At 37.7% G+C, this 20541-nt stretch overlaps 1 long non-coding RNA gene across 2 annotated transcripts; it reads right to left on the bottom strand.

Annotated features, from left to right (window-relative positions):
* Positions 1–896: 896 nt before the first annotated feature.
* LOC147369897 (uncharacterized) lies at positions 897–19041 on the bottom strand. 2 transcript variants are annotated; one of them, XR_015168078.1, is made up of 5 exons: positions 18700–19041; positions 18083–18185; positions 17313–17411; positions 12996–13120; positions 897–11062 (listed from the first exon to the last, which is right to left on the bottom strand). It is a non-coding gene; the product is annotated as an uncharacterized LOC147369897 (long non-coding RNA). The 2 variants fall into 2 exon arrangements; XR_015168079.1 differs by lacking the exon at positions 897–11062 and adding an exon at positions 11153–11336.
* Positions 19042–20541: the final 1500 nt, after the last annotated feature.

Below are 20541 nucleotides of genomic sequence, written 5' to 3'. Positions count from 1 at the left end.
CAAGAGCCTCCTACTTTTGTCTTTGGTCAGATGAATGAGGGTTGTTTTAGAAGTTAAAAGTATTGAAATTGCCACCTTTTGAGTAGGATGCAAATAGATATGTTTCTCTTTTGCCTGCATTTTAATTTGTGGCTGGTCAGGTTTGGTTTGGGGGAGTTTTTATATTGTTTTGCATCTTAAAGCTGTTCAGTCTATAGTATTACATTGCTCTTTCTTTGAGTGAGCCTTCAAGAGTCTAAATGACTAAATACGAAGTCATGAATTCCCTCCAGAGATTGGAAATCTGATTCTGAGTGAAAGTGACAGTTAATTGTTGAAAATTACTTTCAACCTGTCCTCAACTAAGAGCCTTCAGATGCCCAAATATTCTGGCAAGTAGCTGTCAAAATCTGTGAGCAGTATCCATCAGAGTGAGATTATTTAACCAATTTATACCATTTGTTGAAAAATAGGAAAAAAACATACATGTACTATGTGCCTTGCTTTGGATAGCATGGTCTTTCTACTGTTATCTTCCCAGCCCTCCACTTACACAAACAAATCTTTGTTAGACCTGTTACTGGAAAGAATTGACTTAACCAAATGAAATTACAACGACTGTATTTTTAGTTGAGTTTAGAACTCAAAAAAGTACTTCAGATACAAAGTAGAAAACCAATATCCTAGTTGTATCTTCAATGTATAGTTTAAACCACCCTCACTGCTTCATTGTAACTACCAGTTGATATAAGACTGGTTGATGTAAGACTGATAAAAATCACTAAATTTCTGATTTTCAACTTATGTCAAAAGAATTCAAAATGGCTTTGCTTGGGACTATTGAGTTTAACATAGTAGGAAAGCAAAATCTGTTTTCTGTTCAAAGGGTTTGCATTAATATCCTCAACCATAACAGAATTGCTGGGAGGGAAAAAAAGAGAAACATAATATTGGAAATAAGGGTAAGTCACTTCACACATACTTTGTAGAGAATGAGAACACACAGAAGCTGCAAAATAGCCCGACACTACTACTGTTAGAGCTTTGTTTGGCAAGGGAAGTAGCCTACGAGCAAATGTGTCGTGATTGAGGTTTTGTACCTAAATTGCTAAAATGTACAATTTATAAGCCATTTCAATATTTTGGATCAAGTAGTATGTCTAGGCTAAACACTGGAAAAATATTTTACAAAAATACTAAACTGATTTAAAGATAACATTTAAGGCATAAGGCGTTTCAAGAAGGAATCAAAAAAGGAATATTTCCAGTAGTGAAGTTTTAAAGAGATCTGCAAACTTAAGGTTTAACACCAAAAGATTTGACATTGGAGACAAAGTTCGGAAGACAGAACACTATAACATTTCATTAGGGCCTTTGCAAAACAGGATACGATGTTCCTTTTGATTTTATTTAATAAAAGTATTGTTTATTCTTTGGTCACTTTGTAGCTAATGTTATTCCCAAATGGAGGAAACTATTAAATCTTGGAAAGTGATGAGAATACTTTGACTTACAAAATATGTTTAAGAAGTTTACAGTATGAAATTAAGAGAGCTGTAGAATGCAAAATATAGGATAATAAAGTTGGATGAGTTTTTAGAAAATTTAGTTTTATGAGTATGTGATCTAAACCTCATTCAGATCTCTAATGGGTCACTGTTCTGAGCTTTGACTGAATCAAACCCAAAATAACATATAGTAACAATAGTTCTAAACCCATAACTTAAAACTGTAGTCATACTAAACTGGCAACTCCAATACTAGTTTTTATATTTAAGAATTGCCCTCACAAGCATCCCTGGAAAGAGATGTAATTGAATCTCTTAACATTTGGAAACTGGACATTGAAAACTATTGAGATGGCTCCTGAATCACTGGGCAATTAATGTGACTTGCATTAGAAATAAGGGTAGAATTCAGGATAATCTTTATACTCCCAAATAATGGAAAAGTAATCCCTCTTACATGTCTGCCACACAAGGTAAATTCCTTCATAACTCCTTTTCTGTTTCTAGAAGAATCCTTTGAGAACTGGCTGTGTGCCAGGGTCAGTGTATCCAATGTGGAACAAGACAAAGCTGCTATCACAGAACCTAGAATCTAGTGAAGACCAGCTAACCAAAATAATTAGGTAAGCATACACAACCTCTAGTAAGGACCTTAAAGACACCAAAGGATGATTTAGATGGAGTAGTCAGAGAAGGCCAGTCCATAAAATTGATAACTGGGCTAAAACTTGCAGATGAAAAGAGCATGAGCCAGGAGTCAGAAGGAACAGCATACTTGAGGACTGAGAGATGGGAAAGAACTCAGGACTTGAGGTGGAGAAATTGATAAGAAACTAGCATGAACTGAGACAAAGAATGGTATAAGTTAAATAGAAAAATGGACCAAATTATGCAGTTGCTTTGAGCCATAGAAAAGACTGGGAGACTCGTATAAAGGATGAATCAATAACTTGATTATGAAATTAGAGGTATAGGGTCTATAAGGCTGTCCTTGGATCTCACTCATATTGCAACTAAACTCCACAGGGTAGGTAATATGGAAGGACAGGCAAGAAGCCTCAGGATGGACTGCAACCATTGTCAGTTATTGCTCTAATCTTGATGCTGTGGATGTCCTGCAGAAGGAAGCCAGTGCCCATCACTTCGGAGCTAAACACAATTTTCAGTTTCAGAAAAACTGAAGGAGAAAGTGGAATAGTTATAGGTCAAGCCATTGCCTCATGCTAACAAGGTTAGTGCATCTGTGACAACCTGTGTGAACTAACAAAATGGTGGTAGCTTCACCTTTGCCCCCCAAATTTCACACGAGACTGTCACGTAGCCCACTCAAACCAAACTATAAGAAACTAAGAATTCAAAAAAATGTAGGATGGCCAAGCTTGCAGTGTATCAACCAAGCTGACGCATTACAAGAGCATCACACCCTCTTAAGACCCACTTGGATGGCCTCCCAGCAATTCAAAACATTTTCGAAACAAAGCTGTTTATCCCTTCTAAATCTGCTTCTCTGAGTTTATTTTTGTAAATAGTACAACTTTCCTTCTATTACTGAAACTCTCTAACCCCCTAAACTCCTCTTTGACTCACATCTTCCCTTGCTCCCACCAATCCATAGTTGTTGTTTTTAACCTCTGCAGTGCCTACCCCGGGCATATGAGTTCAAACTCAACAGGTGACTACACAATCCCACACAGATTTCAGATTCAGTTTTATATAAGCCTCATTCTGGAACCCCAGAAGTACAACACGGGCATTCTCCCCCTACCCGCCCCAAAGACATGTACAGGAGAGTGAGTTATGGCAGAGGAGCTAGCATACTGTTTTCATATTTAAACCAAGAAAAACACACTGTAGACAAGAAGAAAGATCTAATAAAAATGTGTTCTTATTCCTGATTCTAAAACTTTTAACAGCTGGGCTTTCCCATGTGGAATAATGTTACATAAATAGCTCAGCCATGAAGCAGAGGGACTGAAGAAGTCCAACGAAATGATAAATGATCTTGGACACTCTGAATCACACCCAGTGGAGTTACAAGGAAATAAGTGGTCTTCGGAAGGTACTGGTGAGCTAGCACTGGTACACCAGCAGACTTTACAGAAACTTAGTCATGTATCACTAATTCTACAGATGGTTTCTTCTACTTAAGCATATTAACACTGTCTACTTCATAGGGACTTTTTCTGTCCATCCAAAAATGTCTTTTAGTTCTAGACATCTAGAGAAATTGGCTCTCAGAAAATAAACTTGTTGAGATTTAAAACTAAAATGAACTGAATTCTTTTGCTTAATTTTTTTTGAAAAGAGACACATATCCCTGGGAGTAGGAAATGGCAACCCACTCCAGTGTTCTTGCCTGGAGAATCCCCTGGACAGAGGAGCCTGTTGGGCTACAGCCCATGGGGTCACAGAGTCAGACACAACTGAGTGACTGAGCATACATATCCCTGAGTATTTAGTATTCTCATTCACATAATCTAGGTATAGCTCATGTTGCAAATCCTACTCCCACTTCTTCCTTCCACTGAGGTATGTAATAGTTGCAGTTGTAGCATAAATGCCAAAAGGCATAATGAGAGATATGAGTGAGGTAATAGAACTTCAGCTTAAAATGAACACAGTTCTCCTTCACTTATAGTGGGAAAATGGTGATAAGGGAGCCACCATCTGTACAATAGATACAGAACTTTGGGGAGAGTCTCATCTTTCTCAGATTGGAGTTTGATGATCTTTAAAAGCTTGACCAACTCTATGACTAGCCTGTATTTATAGAACAGGTTGTTCTTCACTGGCCCCCACTTATATTTCTCAGCAGTTGGTTAAGCAGAGACAGAGCTCTTAGAGAGTGAAGATTCATTTGATTTTTTTCCAGGCATATTCTTGGAAACCCCACTGTGCTTGGAAGTTGTACTTTGTGAAATGTACACAGGAATTCACCTTGCCAGAAACTCTGTGAGGGCTCACTTTGATCATTTTAAAGAGTTATGGGAGACAGAATGTGATTACAACAGTGGTTATTTCAGTAGAAAATATTCAGGAAGCATGTGCTTGTTACCTTTTTTTTTTTTTTAAGCCTAATCATGAGATTAACTTACTCTGAATATCAGCAAGAATCAGCTCACCTATTAGCTACACCATGCAAATGGAAATGTCCACATCAACTTGAAAGAAAAGGGAGTAAAACAATATAAAGAAAATAACTTTAGGGCCTTTAATTGATAATCATTCCTCCCTACTCTCTGCCATCCAAATGTTTTTACTTGGAAAAATCCAAGGCAATATGCTAATAATGTAGCCGCCCCTTACCCCTCATCATCCTAGAATAGTATGAGTCACTCAGTGGGAGATATTTCTAATTTCTGCTATTGAAATTATTGAAATTTCTGCCTTTTAAGAGAATGGTGACCTCTAAATGATAAGTCATCTGGTTGAGAAATGGTGTAATGAGGCCCTTCAATTTTTTTTTTTTCTCATTACAAAAGTGAAATCTATGAATTACAGAAAACTTAAAAAGTACAAATACACAAAAAGAAATAAAAGTTTCCAGTAATCCTAACAGTCTAAAAACAACTACCATTAACAATTCATATAAAGATAGTCATGTAAAGACATGCATGTAAAGGCAAAGCATACAATTTATTTTTACAAACAAGGACAAAATACATGTTTTTGTACCCTCCCCATTTAACAATACATCATGGGAAATTCCTGAACAAGATAGCAGAGTAAAAGGATTTGGCCTAACCTCCTTTCATGAAAACACCAAAATCACAACTCCTGAACAACCATTGACAAAAAAGACTTGAACCTACCAAAAATGATAGTCTATACCCAAAGACAAAGAAAAAGCCAGAATGAGATGGGAAGAGGCAATACAAGCAAATTCCATACCCACTGAGTGGGTGACCCACACATTGGAAATAATTGCATCACAGAGGTTCCCCAACATGAGTGAGAGCCCTGAGCCCCATGTCAGGTTTCCCAGCCTGAGGGTCTGGTATCTGGAGGAGGAATCCCCAAAGCATTTGACTTTGGAGGCAGTAGGGCTGAGTGAAGGAGCTCCGTAAGACAGGGAGATAGTGACTCCACTCTTGGAGGGTGCACACAAGGGTACATATGCACTGGGACCAAGTCTGAAGCAGAAATTCCACAGGAGCCTGGGCCAAACCTACCTACGAGGCTTGGGAGGGTTGCCTAGGGAGGCGGGGATAGGCTGTAGCTTGCCAGGGGGCTGTGAGGTGGGGGAACACTGGTGGCAGAGGCCTCAGAATATTGATTAGAGTAAGTGCTCCCAAAGGTCACAATTTTGGCATCAAGACCTGGTCCTACCCAACAGCTACAGACTCCTGATGCTTCATACCAAACAATCAGCTGAATAGGAATACAGCAACATCCATCATCAGACAGACTGTCTGAAACCATACTGATTGCACAGCCACCTCTAAAAACATAATATTTGATAGTCCTTCCCACCTGAAGGACAAGACCTAACCCCCATCAGTGAGCAGGCTTCAGTCCCTCCCAACAGGAAGTCTGAACAAATTCCAGGACAAAACTCGCCCACCCAGGGGCAGGCACAGAAACAAGAGGAGATACCATCCTGCAGTCAGCAGAAAGGAGACCAGAAACAGAAAATGAGACAGAAGAAAATGGCAGAATAATATATTTGAGATGAAGGAACAAGATCAAAATCCCCAAGAACAACTAAATGAATGGAGGCAGGCAAGCTACCTGAAAAAAGAATTTAGAGTAATGATAGTGAAGATGACTCAAGATCTTGAAAAAAGAATGGAGGCACAGATTTAAAAGACACAAGAGTTGTTTAATAAAAAGATTTAACAGACAAACAGAGATGAACAATACAATAACTGAAATGAAATACACTAGAAGGAAACAATAGAATAAGTGAGACAGAAGAATGATTAAGTAAAATGGAAAACATTGGTAGAAATCATTGCCACGGAACAGAATAAAGAAAAAGAATGAAAACAAGTGAAGATAGTCTCAAAGACCTATGGGACAACATTAAATGCACCAACATTTGCATTATAGGGGCTTCAGAAGGAGAAGAGAGACAGAAAACTCAAATTATAGCCAAAAGTTATCCTAGCATGAGAAAGGAAAAATTCAAGTCCAGGAACCAGAGTCCCAAACAAGATAAACCCAAAGAGCAACATGCTGAGACATATTAATAAAACTGACAAAAATTAAGTCAAAGAAAAAACATTAAAAGTTACAAGGGAAAAGCAAAAAATAACATACAAGGGAATCCCAATAAAGTAATCAGATTTTTCATCAGAAACTCTGAAGAACAGACAGGCGTGGCATGATATATTTAAAGTAACAAAAGGGAAGAGCCTACAATTGAAAATACTCTACCCAGCAAGGCTCTTACTCAGACTTGGTGGAGAAATCAAAAGTCTTTTAGACCAGCCAAAGCACAGAGAATTCACCACCACCAAAACAGCTTTACAAGTATAGAGAGAAGTTTCTAGGTAGAAAGAAAAAGGTACAGCTAAAACCAAGAAAATTACAAATGGCAAAGCTCACTAGTAAAGGCATGTAGGAAATCATTCACACATGAATGATATCTAAACCAGCAATTGAGAGGCTAGGAAAGTACAAATGCAGGATATTGAAAATGCATTTGAAATTAAGAAGCCAACAACTTAACACAACCTTGTACACATAGAGACTGGTATGTCAAAGCATAATGGGAATCACAAGCCAAAAAGCTACAATATATACACACACACAAAAGAAAAGGCAATCCAAACACAATAGATACACACACCAAAAAAAGGCAATCCAAACACGACACTAAAGTTAGTCATCAACGCACAAGAGAAGAGAACAGAAGAGGAAGGGTAGAAACAAACATTTAAAAATCCACATAATTAACAAAATGGCATTCTAGTTGAGCTATTGCAAATCCTAAAAGATGAAGCTGTGAAAGGGCTGCATGCAATATGCCAGCAAATTGGAAAACTCAGCAGTGGCCACATGACTGGAAAAGGTCAGTTTTCATTCCAATCCCAAAGAAAGGCAATGACAAAGACTGTTCAAATTACTGCACAATTTGCACTCATCTCACACGCTAGCAAGGTAATGCTCAAAATTCTCCAAGCCAGACTTCAACAATACATGAACCATGAACTTCCAGATGTTCAAACTGGATTTAGAAAAGGCAGAGGAACCAGAGATCAAATTGCCAACATCTGATGGATCATAGAAAAAAGCAAGACATTTCCAGAAAAACATGTACTTCTGCTTTATTGACTACACCAAAGCCTTTGACTGTGTGGATCACAATAAATTGTGGGAAACTGTGAAAGAGATGGGAATACCAGACCACCCTATCTGCCTCCTGAGAAATCCGTATGCAGGTCAAGAAGCAACAGTTAGAACTGGAAATGGAACAACTGACTGATTCCAAATTGGGAAAGGTTACATCAAGGCTGTACATTGTCATCCTGCTGATTTAACTTATATGCAGAATACATTTTGAGACATGCCTGGCTGGATGAAGCACAAGCTGGAATCAAGATTGCCGGAAGAAATATCAATAACCTCAGATATGCAGATGACACCACCCTTATGGCAGAAAGCGAAGAAGAACTAAAGAGCCTATTGATGAAAGTGAAAGAGGAGAGTGAAAAAATTGGCTTAAAATTCAACATTCAGAAAACTAAGATCATGGCATCCAGTCCCATCACTTCATGGCAAATAGATGGGGAAACAATGAAAACAGTGACAGACTTATTTTGGGGGGCTCCAAAATCACTGCAGATGGTGACTGTAGCCATGAAATTAAAAGATGCTTGCTCCCTGGAAGAAAAGTTATGACCAACCTAGACAGCATATTCAAAAGCAGAGACATTACTTTGCCAACAAAGGTCCTTCTAGTCAAGGCCATGATTTTTCCAGTAGTCATGTATGGATGTTGAGAGTTGAGCTATAAAGAAAGCTGAGCACTGAAGAATTGACGCTTTTTCACTGTGGTGTTGGAGAAGACTCTTGAGAGTCCCTTGGACTGCAAGGAAATCAAACCAGTCTATCCTAAAGGAAATCAGTCCTGAATATTCATTGGAAGGAACTGGTGCTGAAGCTGCAACTCCAATACTTTGGCCACCTGATGCAAAGAACTGACTCATTTGAAAAGACCCGGATGCTGGGAAAGATTGAACGTGGGAGGAGAAGAGGACAACAGAGGATGAGATGGTTGGATGGCATCACCGACTCAATGGACATAAGAGTTTGAGTAAACTCAGGGAGTTGGTATGGACAGGGAGGCCTGGTGTGCTGCAATCAGTGGGGTCACAAAGAGTTGAACACAACTGAGTGACTGAACTGAACAAAATGGCAATAAGAACATACATTTTAATAATTAAATGTAACTGAATTAAATGCTCAAACCAAAAGACATAGACAGGCTGAATAGATACACAACAAAACCTGTATATATGCCCTCTACAATAGACCCACTTCAGATCTATGGACAGATCTGAAGGCTAAACAATATTTATTAGATAACCAGTGATCACTAGAGAAATCAAAGAGAAAAGCAAAATATACCTAGAGACAAATGACAATAAAAACATCATGACCCCAAACTTATGGGATACAGCAAAAGCCATTCTAAGAGGGAAGTTTATAGCAATACCATCTTACCTCAGGAAACAAGAAAAATCTCAAATAAACATCCTAACTTACACATAAAGCAACTAGAGAAAGGAGAACAAAACCGAAGTTAGTAGAAGGAGAGCAATTATAAAGATCAGGGAAGACATAAAAGAAGTAGAAACAAAACAATTGCAAAATATTACAGGCCAGCATCACTGATGAACACTGATGAAACTAAAGGCTAGTTCTTAGAAAAGATAACATTGGCAAAATTCTAGCCATACTCATGAAAAAAGAGGGAGAGCATTCAAATCAATAGAATTAGAAATGAAAAAAGTTACAGCCAACACCACAGAAATACAAAGGGATATAAGAGACTACTACAAGCAACTATATGCCAATAAAATGAACAACGTAGAAGAAATGGAAAAATTCTTGGAAAGGTACAACCTTCTAAGACTGAACCAGGAAGAAACATAATAAGAAATATGAACAGACCAATCGCGTGTACTGAAATTGAAACAGTAATTTAAAAACTCCCCAAAAGTGAAAGTGTGGGACCAGATAGCTTCATAGTTCAATTCTATCGAACATTTAGAGAAAAGATAACACCTATCTTTCTGAAACTCTTGCAAAATTTTGCAGAACAAACACTCCCAAGTTTATTCCATGAGGCATCACTCTAATACCAAAATCAGACAAAAGTACCACACACACACACACACAAATACAGGCCAATATCACTGATGAACATGGACACAAATTCTCAACAAAAAAACTGGCAAACCAAATAGCAATATACTAAAAGGATTGTACATCATGATCAAGTGGGATTTACCCCAAGGATCCAAGGATTCATCAATATTTACAAATCAATCATTGTGATACACCACAATAATAAACTGAAGAATAAAAGCCATGTGATTATCTCAATATATGCAGAAAAAGCTTTTAATAAAATTAAAAGCTTTTAATAACATTCAACATCCTTTTATGAAAAACTCTTCAGAAAGTGGGCATAGGGAAACTTACCTCAATATATTAAAGACCATATATGGCAAACTCACAGCTAACATCATTCACAGTAGTGAAAAGCTGAAAGCATTTCATCTACTATCAGGAATAGGACAAAGATATGATTGTATTGATTTGCCAAATATTTACAGTAAATTCATATACTAATTTGGTAAAGATTTCATATTTATAACACTGATTTCAGGGTATATACCTCCATTTATGCAAGTCCATCTTAGAAACCCTCAATCAAATTCTATGCTTTCTTTTAACTAGGTCTAGTACCTTCCATGTTTATTTTATTTTTAGAATAAAATTTAATAATAAATAAAATGTATTATTTCTAATAATAATTAGAAATGGGGGGAAAAAAAAGAGTGGACTCTTCACTCTTGCCACTTTTGTTCAACATAGTTGGGGAAGTCCTAGCCATAGGAATCAGAGAAGAAATAAAATCCAAATTAATCCAAATTAGAAAAGAAGAAGTAAGCTGTCTCTGCAGATGACATGATACTATACATAGAAAATCCTAAAGAAGCTACCAGAAAACTACTAGTGATCATTAATAAATTTGATAAAGTTGCAGGATACAAAATTAATACCACAGAAATCTCTTGCATTCCTATACACTAACAACAAAAGATCAGAAAGAGAAATTAAGGAAACAATTCCATTTACCATCACATGAAAAAGAATAAGATAGCTAGGAATAAACATACCTAAGGAGACAAAATATATATGGTAGTGGTTTAGTTGATAAGTCATGTCTGATTCTTGCGACCCCATGTACTATATATAGCCCACCAGGCTCTCTGTCCATGGGATTCTCCAGGCAAGAATACTGGAGTGCATTGCCATTTCCTTCTCCAGGGGATCTTCCCGACCCAGAGACCGACCTGTGTCTCGTGCATTGCAGGTGGATTCTTTACCACTGAGTCCTAGGGAAGCCAACAAATAAATGATATCATTCATTGTGGAATCTAATTTTAAAAGACAACAGAAATGAATTTATTTACAAAACAGAAATAGATTTACAGATGTTGAAACAACTTATGGTTATCAAAGAGAAAATGTTGGGGGGAGGAATAAATCAGGAGCTTAGGATTAACATTCACACGCTACTATATATAAGATAGATAACAAACAAGGACCTACTATATGGCACAGGGAGCTCTATTCAGTTTTCTGTGATACCATATATAAGAAAAGAATCTGAAAAAGAATGAAAACATGTATATGTATGGTTCAGTCACTCTGCTATACACTTGAAACTAACACAATTCTGTGGGTCAACTATACTTCAATAAAATTTTTGAAAGAAACTAAAAATAGTTTGTTTAGTTTAATAGAAACTAAAAATAGTGTGATCCAATAATTCCACTCCTGGGCATATGTCCAAAGGAAATCATAATTCAAAAATATACATGCACCCCAATGTTCACTGCAGCACTATTTGCAATAGCCAAGACAGGGAAGCAATCTAAATGTCCACTGATGGAGAAATGGATTAAAAAATGTGGTACTTATGTATGATGGCATATTACTCAGCCGTACAAACAATGAAGTAATACCATTTGCAGCCACATGGATAGACTTAGAGATTATGATGCTAAGTGAACTAAGTCAGAGAGAGACAATGTCACATGATGTCATTTACATGTGCAATCTAAAAATGATACAAATGAATTTATTTACAAAACAAAAATAGACTTACAGACTTAGAAAGCACATTTATGGTTACCAAAAGGGAAAGGTTGGGGGAGAGAGAAATTAGGAGTTTGGGATTAATATACACACACTACTGTATTTAAAAGAGATAAACAAGGATCTACTGTATAGCATAGGGAACTCTACTCAATATTCTGTAATATCCAACATAGGAAAATAATATAAAAAGGAATAAATATATGTATATGAACAATTGAATTACTTTGCTGCACACCTGAAACTAATACAAAATTATAAATCAACTATAAAATATAATGAAAATTAAATTTTTAAAAATGTTTAATAATAATAAAAAATAAAATCTGAAAAAATAATACATCCTGAACATTTACACAAATTATAGATTTTTGCTATTATACCATTTTAAATAATTGGTGAGTATTCTGCTATATGGTATAATAATTTATTTATATAGCCTATAGACTGTTACTGGATAATTATATTGTTTCCACTTTGGAAATGACATATTTATAAAGGGACAGCATGGCACAAATCACATCACTGTCCTCTAAGATTAATTTATATTGCACAGATACGTAAGTTAAGTGCATATTCTTTTTCACTTAGGTCTGCATGAACAGGTAGGTATCCTTTTCAAAATAAGAGACACAGGCTTCCTGGGTGGCTCAATAATTGAGAATCCAACTGTCAGTGCAGGAGACACGAATTTATATCTCACATGCCATGGAGCAACGAAGCCTGGGCACAACTCTAGAGCCTGGGAGCCACAACTACTGAAACCCACACGCTGCAACTGCTGAAGCCCACATGCCCTAGAACCCATGCTCTGCAACAAGAAAAGCACCGCAATAAGAAGCCCAAGTACTGCAACTAGAAAGTAGCTCCCACTCGCCACAACTAGAGAAAAGCCCACATAGCAACAAAGACCCAGATAGCCAAAAATAAATTAAGTAATTAAAATGTAAAAAAGAGTAAGAGGCACATGTACCCAAAAGGATTGACTGCTCACTTCTGATTATTTCAAAGGCACTTGGAAATATCACCCCACTTCACCTCTACCTGCAAACTGAAGTCACCCCTTAAAAAGCTTAACATTCATATTTTATCAATTCGCAGCAAAGTCGGGCACAATGCATTTTAAATCACTCCTTCCCCCAAGACCATGTGTCTTCAGTGAAGTACCTGTGTGCGTTAGATGTGGAAATCAGCCACGGAAGCACCGTGTTTAGATCCAGTTCTATCAAACTTTGCAGGACACCAGATGAAATAGAGATGTTTCCCCACACTGGGCAAAAGGATTTAGGCATCTGGGAAGTGAGAGAGAGAGAATAACATCAGAATAGGAACCTGGGAAATGAGCCGAAGCTGGGGAGCGCTGTAGATCTTCAAAGCACCCCCAGATGCAACCGCCCTCTAGCCTCCTGATGCCTCTGCTTCTACAGTTTTTCACTCACGCAAGGTGCAGTGGGTCTGTAGCTCCATTTTAATAATGGAAGTTGTGAGGGATCTGTTTACAGAAAATTTTGATAAAATTCATCTGTTTGTTTGTTCTACAAAATGGAATATTTATGCACCCTTTGAATGTATATTGAAGTCAGTTTTTGGCATGAAAAGATGCATGTAATATATTAAGTGATGAAATCATGTTACAAAACACTTTATAGAATCCAGTCCCTTAGTGTAAAAAAATCCTCTGGGTGTATATGGGCACACACACACACACACACACTTATAGGAAAAGACTATAAAAATATATACCAACATGCAAAGAAGACTTTCTCTAGGGGGTAGGAATAACAGTGGTTTTTCTTCCCTTTTATTTTTTAAATCTGCATTTTTATGGTAAACATAATGATAAAATAAACAGCAACAAATGTACAACTGAATTTCATGCTTTACTTTTTTTCTTCATGCTTATGTTTTCAGGCCATCAGACTCCTTTTTCAGCTTGCTTTATTGATTTTTTTCCCTCTCTTTGTTTCATTCCCATGAGAATATAAAAGGTCTTTGTCATTTTATCTCTAAATCTATTACTCTAATCTTCCCTTTATCCCACTTTCTCCCACACTCGTTTTCTCAAACTAGATGTTTCATATGAATTTAATGTATTTCAGGATGGGCACTCCTTATTTGCATCTCTAAATCCAGAATGTGAACAGTATTTAGTAAACTTTCATCTATCATGTAAATTCTAAATTCTTTGAAGAAGCACAATGGACTGAATTTAGCCCCTAATGCCCCGACTTCAAGCATTTTCAACCATCAAGAAAAGTAAATCATTTAAATTTACAATTGACAAGAAACAGACTTGGTTATCTCGAACACATATGCATTAAGACTAGTCTGCCAAGGGTTTTGTGTAAAGGCAAAAGATAATAAACTTAAAATGTATATACTAGTCAATGAAGGTTTTACATATACAACACAGTGAGTGTGATCCAAGTTACAGAAGTAAGTGCCTTACACAGAATGTAAAATTAATGCTAAGTAAATGAGTTTATTTTATTTTTTTGAGCAATGAAACTTGATTCTTTTCTATCTTAAATGAAATAAAATACATCTCTCCTCAATAACATGGCACAAAGATGTCAACTTTATAAAATATCCTGATTCTCTGGTTAATGCATTAATGGCAAACATATCTCCATTCACATTACATCCCTAATATAATGCTTAGGGAATTTAGTATTTATTACACCGTTCAATTATGTATACTTTGAAGCTTTTGAAAAAATGAAACACTTAACAAGTCTAGTAAGAAAATCAGCATGAATGGTTTTCCAGCAGTTATGTATAGCTTCAGACATATAAAACTTTTTTTTCATAAATTCTGTTAATTACTGAAGCCAGGTTAATGAGTGTCATTTGAAGAAACTTATTATATAGAAGTTGTGGCTAATGACTGAAGTCTTCTTTCTAACCTAATGATTTCTTCTACCTTTCTCACTAGGAATTCTGAGCATATCAAAAAAGTATCTAAGTATTAACAATTAGATAAGGAATAGAAGTGTTAGTGAGACATAACTGATTAGTTTTAGGGTTGTTGATGAACATAAGTTACTGACTGAAATACTTTGATCAATCTTTTTGAAAGATAACCTACTCACTAACCCCATTACTCACATGCTCCATGTGAAGGTAGCAATCATTGAAAGCTGTCAGAAACATAAAAAAAATCCCACCTTACACTACCCAGAAATTCTCCACACCCTGCCATCAGAACTATAGACCCATGAACTCATGTTTATACCTCTTCCACTATTGGCCTCTTTCACCCTCTGCTTTTCCAAATCCTCTACTTTCCAGTGATATATAAGGGCAAAAAAATCAGACAAAGTTGCAAACAACACATGCTGACCTAGACCAAACTAAACAGAAAACAAATTATTGGAAGGATATTAGTTATCTCATTGAATAACCCAGAAGACCAGCAAACCAGGGAAGGAAATCAAACAAGAACAGAGGGAAGCTAGGTAGCCAAAATCTCAGCCAAGTTAATACCCCAGCTGCACACTGAGCTTTGTCATCAGCACCCCATCACTTGTTCCTGAGTGCAGTCTCGATGTGAATGAAATAAATTCTTCACTGTCACTGTCCCTATGCATCATGGGCTACAACGTCCCAAGACTGAGTGTACTGGTCAACTGTTGTTGCACAGGAGCTGCATAACACTAAAATTCAGTGGCTCTGGTTCAGTTCAGTCACTCAGTTGTGTCCGACTCTTCACAACGCCATGGACCACAGCACGCCAGGTCTCCCTGTCCATCACCAACTCCCGGAGTTCACTCAAACTCATCTCCATTGAGTCGGCGATGCCATCCAACTATCTCATCCTCCGTCATCCCCTTTTCCTCCTGCCCTCAATCTTTCCCAGCATCAGGGTCTTTTCAAATGAGTCAGTTCTTTGCAACAGGTGGCCAAAGGATTGGAGCTTCAGCTTCAACATCAGTCCTTCCGATGAACACCCAGGACTGGTCTCCTTTAGGATGGACTGGTTGGATCTCCTTGCTGTCCAAGGGACTCTCAAGAGTCTTCTCCAACACCACAGTTCAAAAGCATCAATTCTTTAGCACTCAGCTTTCTTTATAGTTCAACTCTCACATCCATAAATGACTACTGGAAAAACCACAGCCTTGATGAGATGGACATTTGTTGGTAAAATAAAGTCTCTGCTTTTTAATATGCTGTCTAGGTTGGTCATAACTTTCCTTCCAAGGAGTAAGTGTCTTTTAATTTCATGGCTGCAGTCACCATCTGCAGTGATTTTGGAGCCCCCAAAAATAAAGTCAGCCGCTGTTTCCCCATCTATTTGCCATAAAGTGATAGGACCGGATGCCATGATCTTAGTTTTCTGAATGTTGAGCTTTAAGCCAACTTTTTCCCTCTCCTCTTTTACTTTCATCAAGATGCTCTTTAGTTCTTCTTCACTTTCTGCCACAAGGGTGGTGTCATCTGCATATCTCAGGTTATTGATATTTCTCCCAGAAATCTTGATTCTAGCTTGTGCTTCCTCCAGCCCAGCGTTTCTCATGATGTACTCTGCATATAAGTTAAATAAGCAGGGTGACAATATACAGCCTTGACGTACTCCTTTTCCTATTTGGAACCAGTCAGTTGTTCCATGTCCAGTTCTAACTGTTGCTTCCTGACCTGCATACAGATTTCTCAAGAGGCAGGTCAATGGCTTAATATAATATTTTACTTTTGTTCATTTGTGGGTAAGTTGGGGGTTAGCTGATTTAAGCTATACTTGGCTCCAAATCTGAAGTTGGGTTCAATTTAAACTCCTTTCCTCTCATTTTTTTTGCATCTGTCAACTACTTGACATGACTTCTCATGATGATGGTAGAAATTCAAGATGGCAAGTCAAGTTGTGTAGGTAGTTTTTGAATTTCCACAGAGCAAATTTACTAACATTCCATTGGCAAATCCAAGTCACATAGCAAACCCAAAGTCAAGGGGACAATGAAATCCATTTCACCTCTAAAGAGAAGAGCTGTGAAGTCACATAGCAGAAGTCACAGATACAGGGCAGGATAAAGAATTGGGTCTAATATTTCAATTTATTCCAGTGACAATTACTACTGGTCAAGTTTAGGCCTTCTGATAATGCTCTGGCTGCCATGGGGGCGAGTAGAGAAAGTACCTGGTCCTTTCTATTTATGTAGGAGCGAAAGGACCCTACCAGAAAGGGCTCAAATGCTAAGCATGCATCAGAGCAGCAAATATCTATCAAAAGTATCCAATCATTATGCTTTCCCATTCCCTTCAGTGGCGTTTCACTAGGTGGTAAAAAACAAAAGAGGGGGTGGTGCACACCTGGAAAGTGGAGATTAAATCAGAGTATTAATTTGGAGACTAGGGCTACATAGTAGCAAAAGAGGACAAACATCATTTTCTCAGGAATAATGACAATGAGATGATTATACTTGCCCTGGCTTTATACAGAACCTGGAACCAACATGCCGTTCTTCCATCCTCTCACCCCAAGGGACTTACCAGAAGTAAATATACGTGAAATGGAAAGAAAGGAACACTCTCATTTATGAAGATGTTCAATCCTGTGCCACATACATCCCAGGAACAAGAGTTAAAATCCTTCAAAAAAAAAAAAAAATAGGGAAATCTGCTGCCAAAGTGCTGTTAGTCTGATGGAATTTGACAAGAAATAGGTTTCTTCCCTCCAAGTATTTGAAACCTGGTTTGGAAAGACAATGAAGCTTGGAGTGAGTGGAGCTGAAGTGCATTAATGGCAGTGTTCTGGTGAGATACTTATGAGAACTCTCAAAACCTTTCTAGTAACTTTTCTACTCTATTATTTTAATTTATTGGCTGAAATTAGCTAAGTTTTGTTTCTATTGTTTGAAACTAAAATAACTATTCCAACACACCCCTCTTAGGGGGCAGATTGGGGTTCAAGGACATGTAAGTTACCCAGAGACTCTCACAATTGCATAGTATTATTTTATACTATATATTATTTTATAGTATTATATTTTATATAATATACTATGTATATTTTATACATAGTATTATTTTATTTCTTTATACTAAAGAATCCACGAAGACCTTATTGTCAAGTGCCCCTTCTAATAATGTCCTTTAGAATAGGTGGTTGGTTAAATGCTTCCCATCTCTTAACCAGGACAGGGACAACTAGATGAAGGCAAGCAACAGCTAGGTGATCCTTTTAAACACTGCAAAACACAAGACATGACTGAAGTAGTATCTACTCCACTTATGATTCTAGTCATAATTATGCTACTTACTTCCCAAGCACTTGTATATATTTGAGTCCTTTAATAAGGAGAGAGTTCTTAGAAGATGCCTCAAGATATCCAGATGTTTCTAAATAAGTCATAGGTCATCTTTCTATAATGAAAAACAAATGTGAAAGGGAATCAAAGGATACTTATAATTCTCGCCAGCTTGCCTTGACAATCCTTCCATTCCCTCAAACAGCCTTTTGACATAAGGACGGCAAGAAACAATCTGATTCTGCCACACCAAGGGTTCATTCAATTAGTGGTAATTAAGATTATAGCAATGGTTTAATTACTTGTTCTTTTATCCCTTACTCCTGGGTATAATGCTTAATTGAAGTATATCCCATAAGAGAAAAGAAGAGGGGAAAATTTGATGAAGTTTTTCAATGGCTGCTTAAATCAAAGAATCTTACAAAGAACCTTAATCACAGTTAACAAGGAATCCTATTGATTCAGATGTGGCTTGGTCCAGAAGTAAGATCTAGAACGGTGAATAAGACTCTGATTGTTTATATATAGTTTTCTCTGCACTAATCTCCATATTTTTGCTTTTGACTCACCCTTATTTCTTTCACAATAGCATTAATGGATAACAGCAATTTCAGAATGTGCCTCCTTACCATGCAGTCCAGCACTTCCCAGGTGATGCAGTGGTAAAGAATCTGCTGGACAATCCAAGAGACACAGATTCCATCCCTGGGTTGGGAAGATCCTCTGGAGGAGGAAATGGCAACTCACTCCAGTATTCTTGCTTGCAGTATTCTTTTCATGGCATTGCTTGGAAAAATCCCATGGACAGAGGAGCTTGGCAGGTTACAGTCCATGAGATTGCAGTCAGACACAACTGAGTGACTGAGCATGCATGCAGTCCACAAAGAAAGGATCTCTTCCTTAGCTCCTGACAAAGAGCAAGTAAACTCCTTTCCCATATTCCCCCAGAAAAATCCTTTCATGTTTCATTGGCCAGAATGACGTCCTAAACCAATGACTACGACCAGGAGAAATCAGATGCTCTGATTGGCCTAACCTACTCAAATCACTGGGTCATCACCAGTGGAGGAAATTAGGCATACATAGTAAAGGAAGTTAGTGTAAACTTGTTAGAAAACAGAGGGACATCAATGCTGGAGAGAAAACTTTCCTTTAAACATATTCGAGAATATGCTCTGAGAGGCTGTAGCCGCAGCAAATAAGCTAGAGAATAGGAGTAGCAGTAGTAAGCAGGCTCAATCACCAGTAATTCATCCAACCTTATGGGGAGACTCCATTTAGTAGTAGTAAACCACCAGGCAGGGACTTCCCAGGTGGCACAGGGGTAAAGAATCTGCCTGGCAGTGCAGGAAAGGCAAGAGATGCAAGTTCGATCCATGGGTCTGGAAGATGCCCTGTAATGGCAACCTACTCCAGTTTTTGCCTGAGGAAATGCCTTGGACAGAGGAACCTGGCAAGTTACAGTCCATGGGGTTGCAAAGAGTCAGACACTGAGTTAGTGACTAAACGAAAACAAACCACCAGGCTCAGGCTCAGCCAGGGAGGAAGGTAGAGGACTCTGCCTCAGACTGGGCAAGTGAAGGCATTTGGGTCTCTCTAGAACAAGGATTGAAAACTATGGCCCACCGTCCAAAAATGGCCCTGAGTCTATTTCCATATGACCCACAAGAATGGTTACTAGTTTTTAATCACTCAGACATTTTTTAAAGAATTATGTTTCATAAAGTAAAAATTCTATAAAATTCTAATATAATCATCCTTTGTGTCCCTGGGGACATTAGTTTCAGGACACCCCCCCCAACCTGCCCCCAGCCAAGATACCAAAGTCCAGAGATGCTCAAGTTCCTTATGTAAAATGCAGGGTATCACTGTGCTGAAATAAAGTTTGACCAAAGCACAGCCACACTCATTTATCTACATATTGTCCAACGTTGTGTTTGAAATATTTACTGTCTGGTGCTGTAGAGAAAAAGTTTGCCAACCCTGATATAGAAGCATTGGTGCTTAAAGTGTGATTCCTGACTAGCAGCAGCATCACCATCTGGAAACTTGTTAGAAATGCTAAGTCTTGGGCTCACCCAGACTTTCTGAATCAGAGACGATGGGAATGGAGCCCAGCAATTTGTGTTTTTAAACCAGCCATCTAGGTGACTTTGATGCAGGCTAAAGTTTGAGAACCACTGGTATAGAAGGATGTGAAGATGAAAATGATCTCAAGTTGGAATCTAAAGAGAAGGGCACTGTGGCTTGTTTTCTGAAACAAAAGCACAAGGCCAGGAACTTAAGAAAAATAACAGTGCTAATAATGGTAATGTTTATGGCAAACTTGAGTGTGTCAGACAGTTTGCATTACATTCACAATCTTATTAAAACCTCAGGAAAAGTCTGTAAAGTAGTTACTATTATTATCCCCATTTTGTAGTTAAATATACGAAGGCTTCAGGAGATTGAGATGAGTTAAACAGTGTTAG

This window comes from Bos grunniens, chromosome 7 (assembly GCF_055505025.1).
Source record: "Bos grunniens cultivar Pamir isolate PY7600 chromosome 7, Bosgru_T2T1.0, whole genome shotgun sequence".
Lineage (NCBI taxonomy): Eukaryota > Metazoa > Chordata > Mammalia > Artiodactyla > Bovidae > Bos > Bos grunniens.
This window is presented reverse-complemented; position numbering and strand designations above follow the sequence as displayed.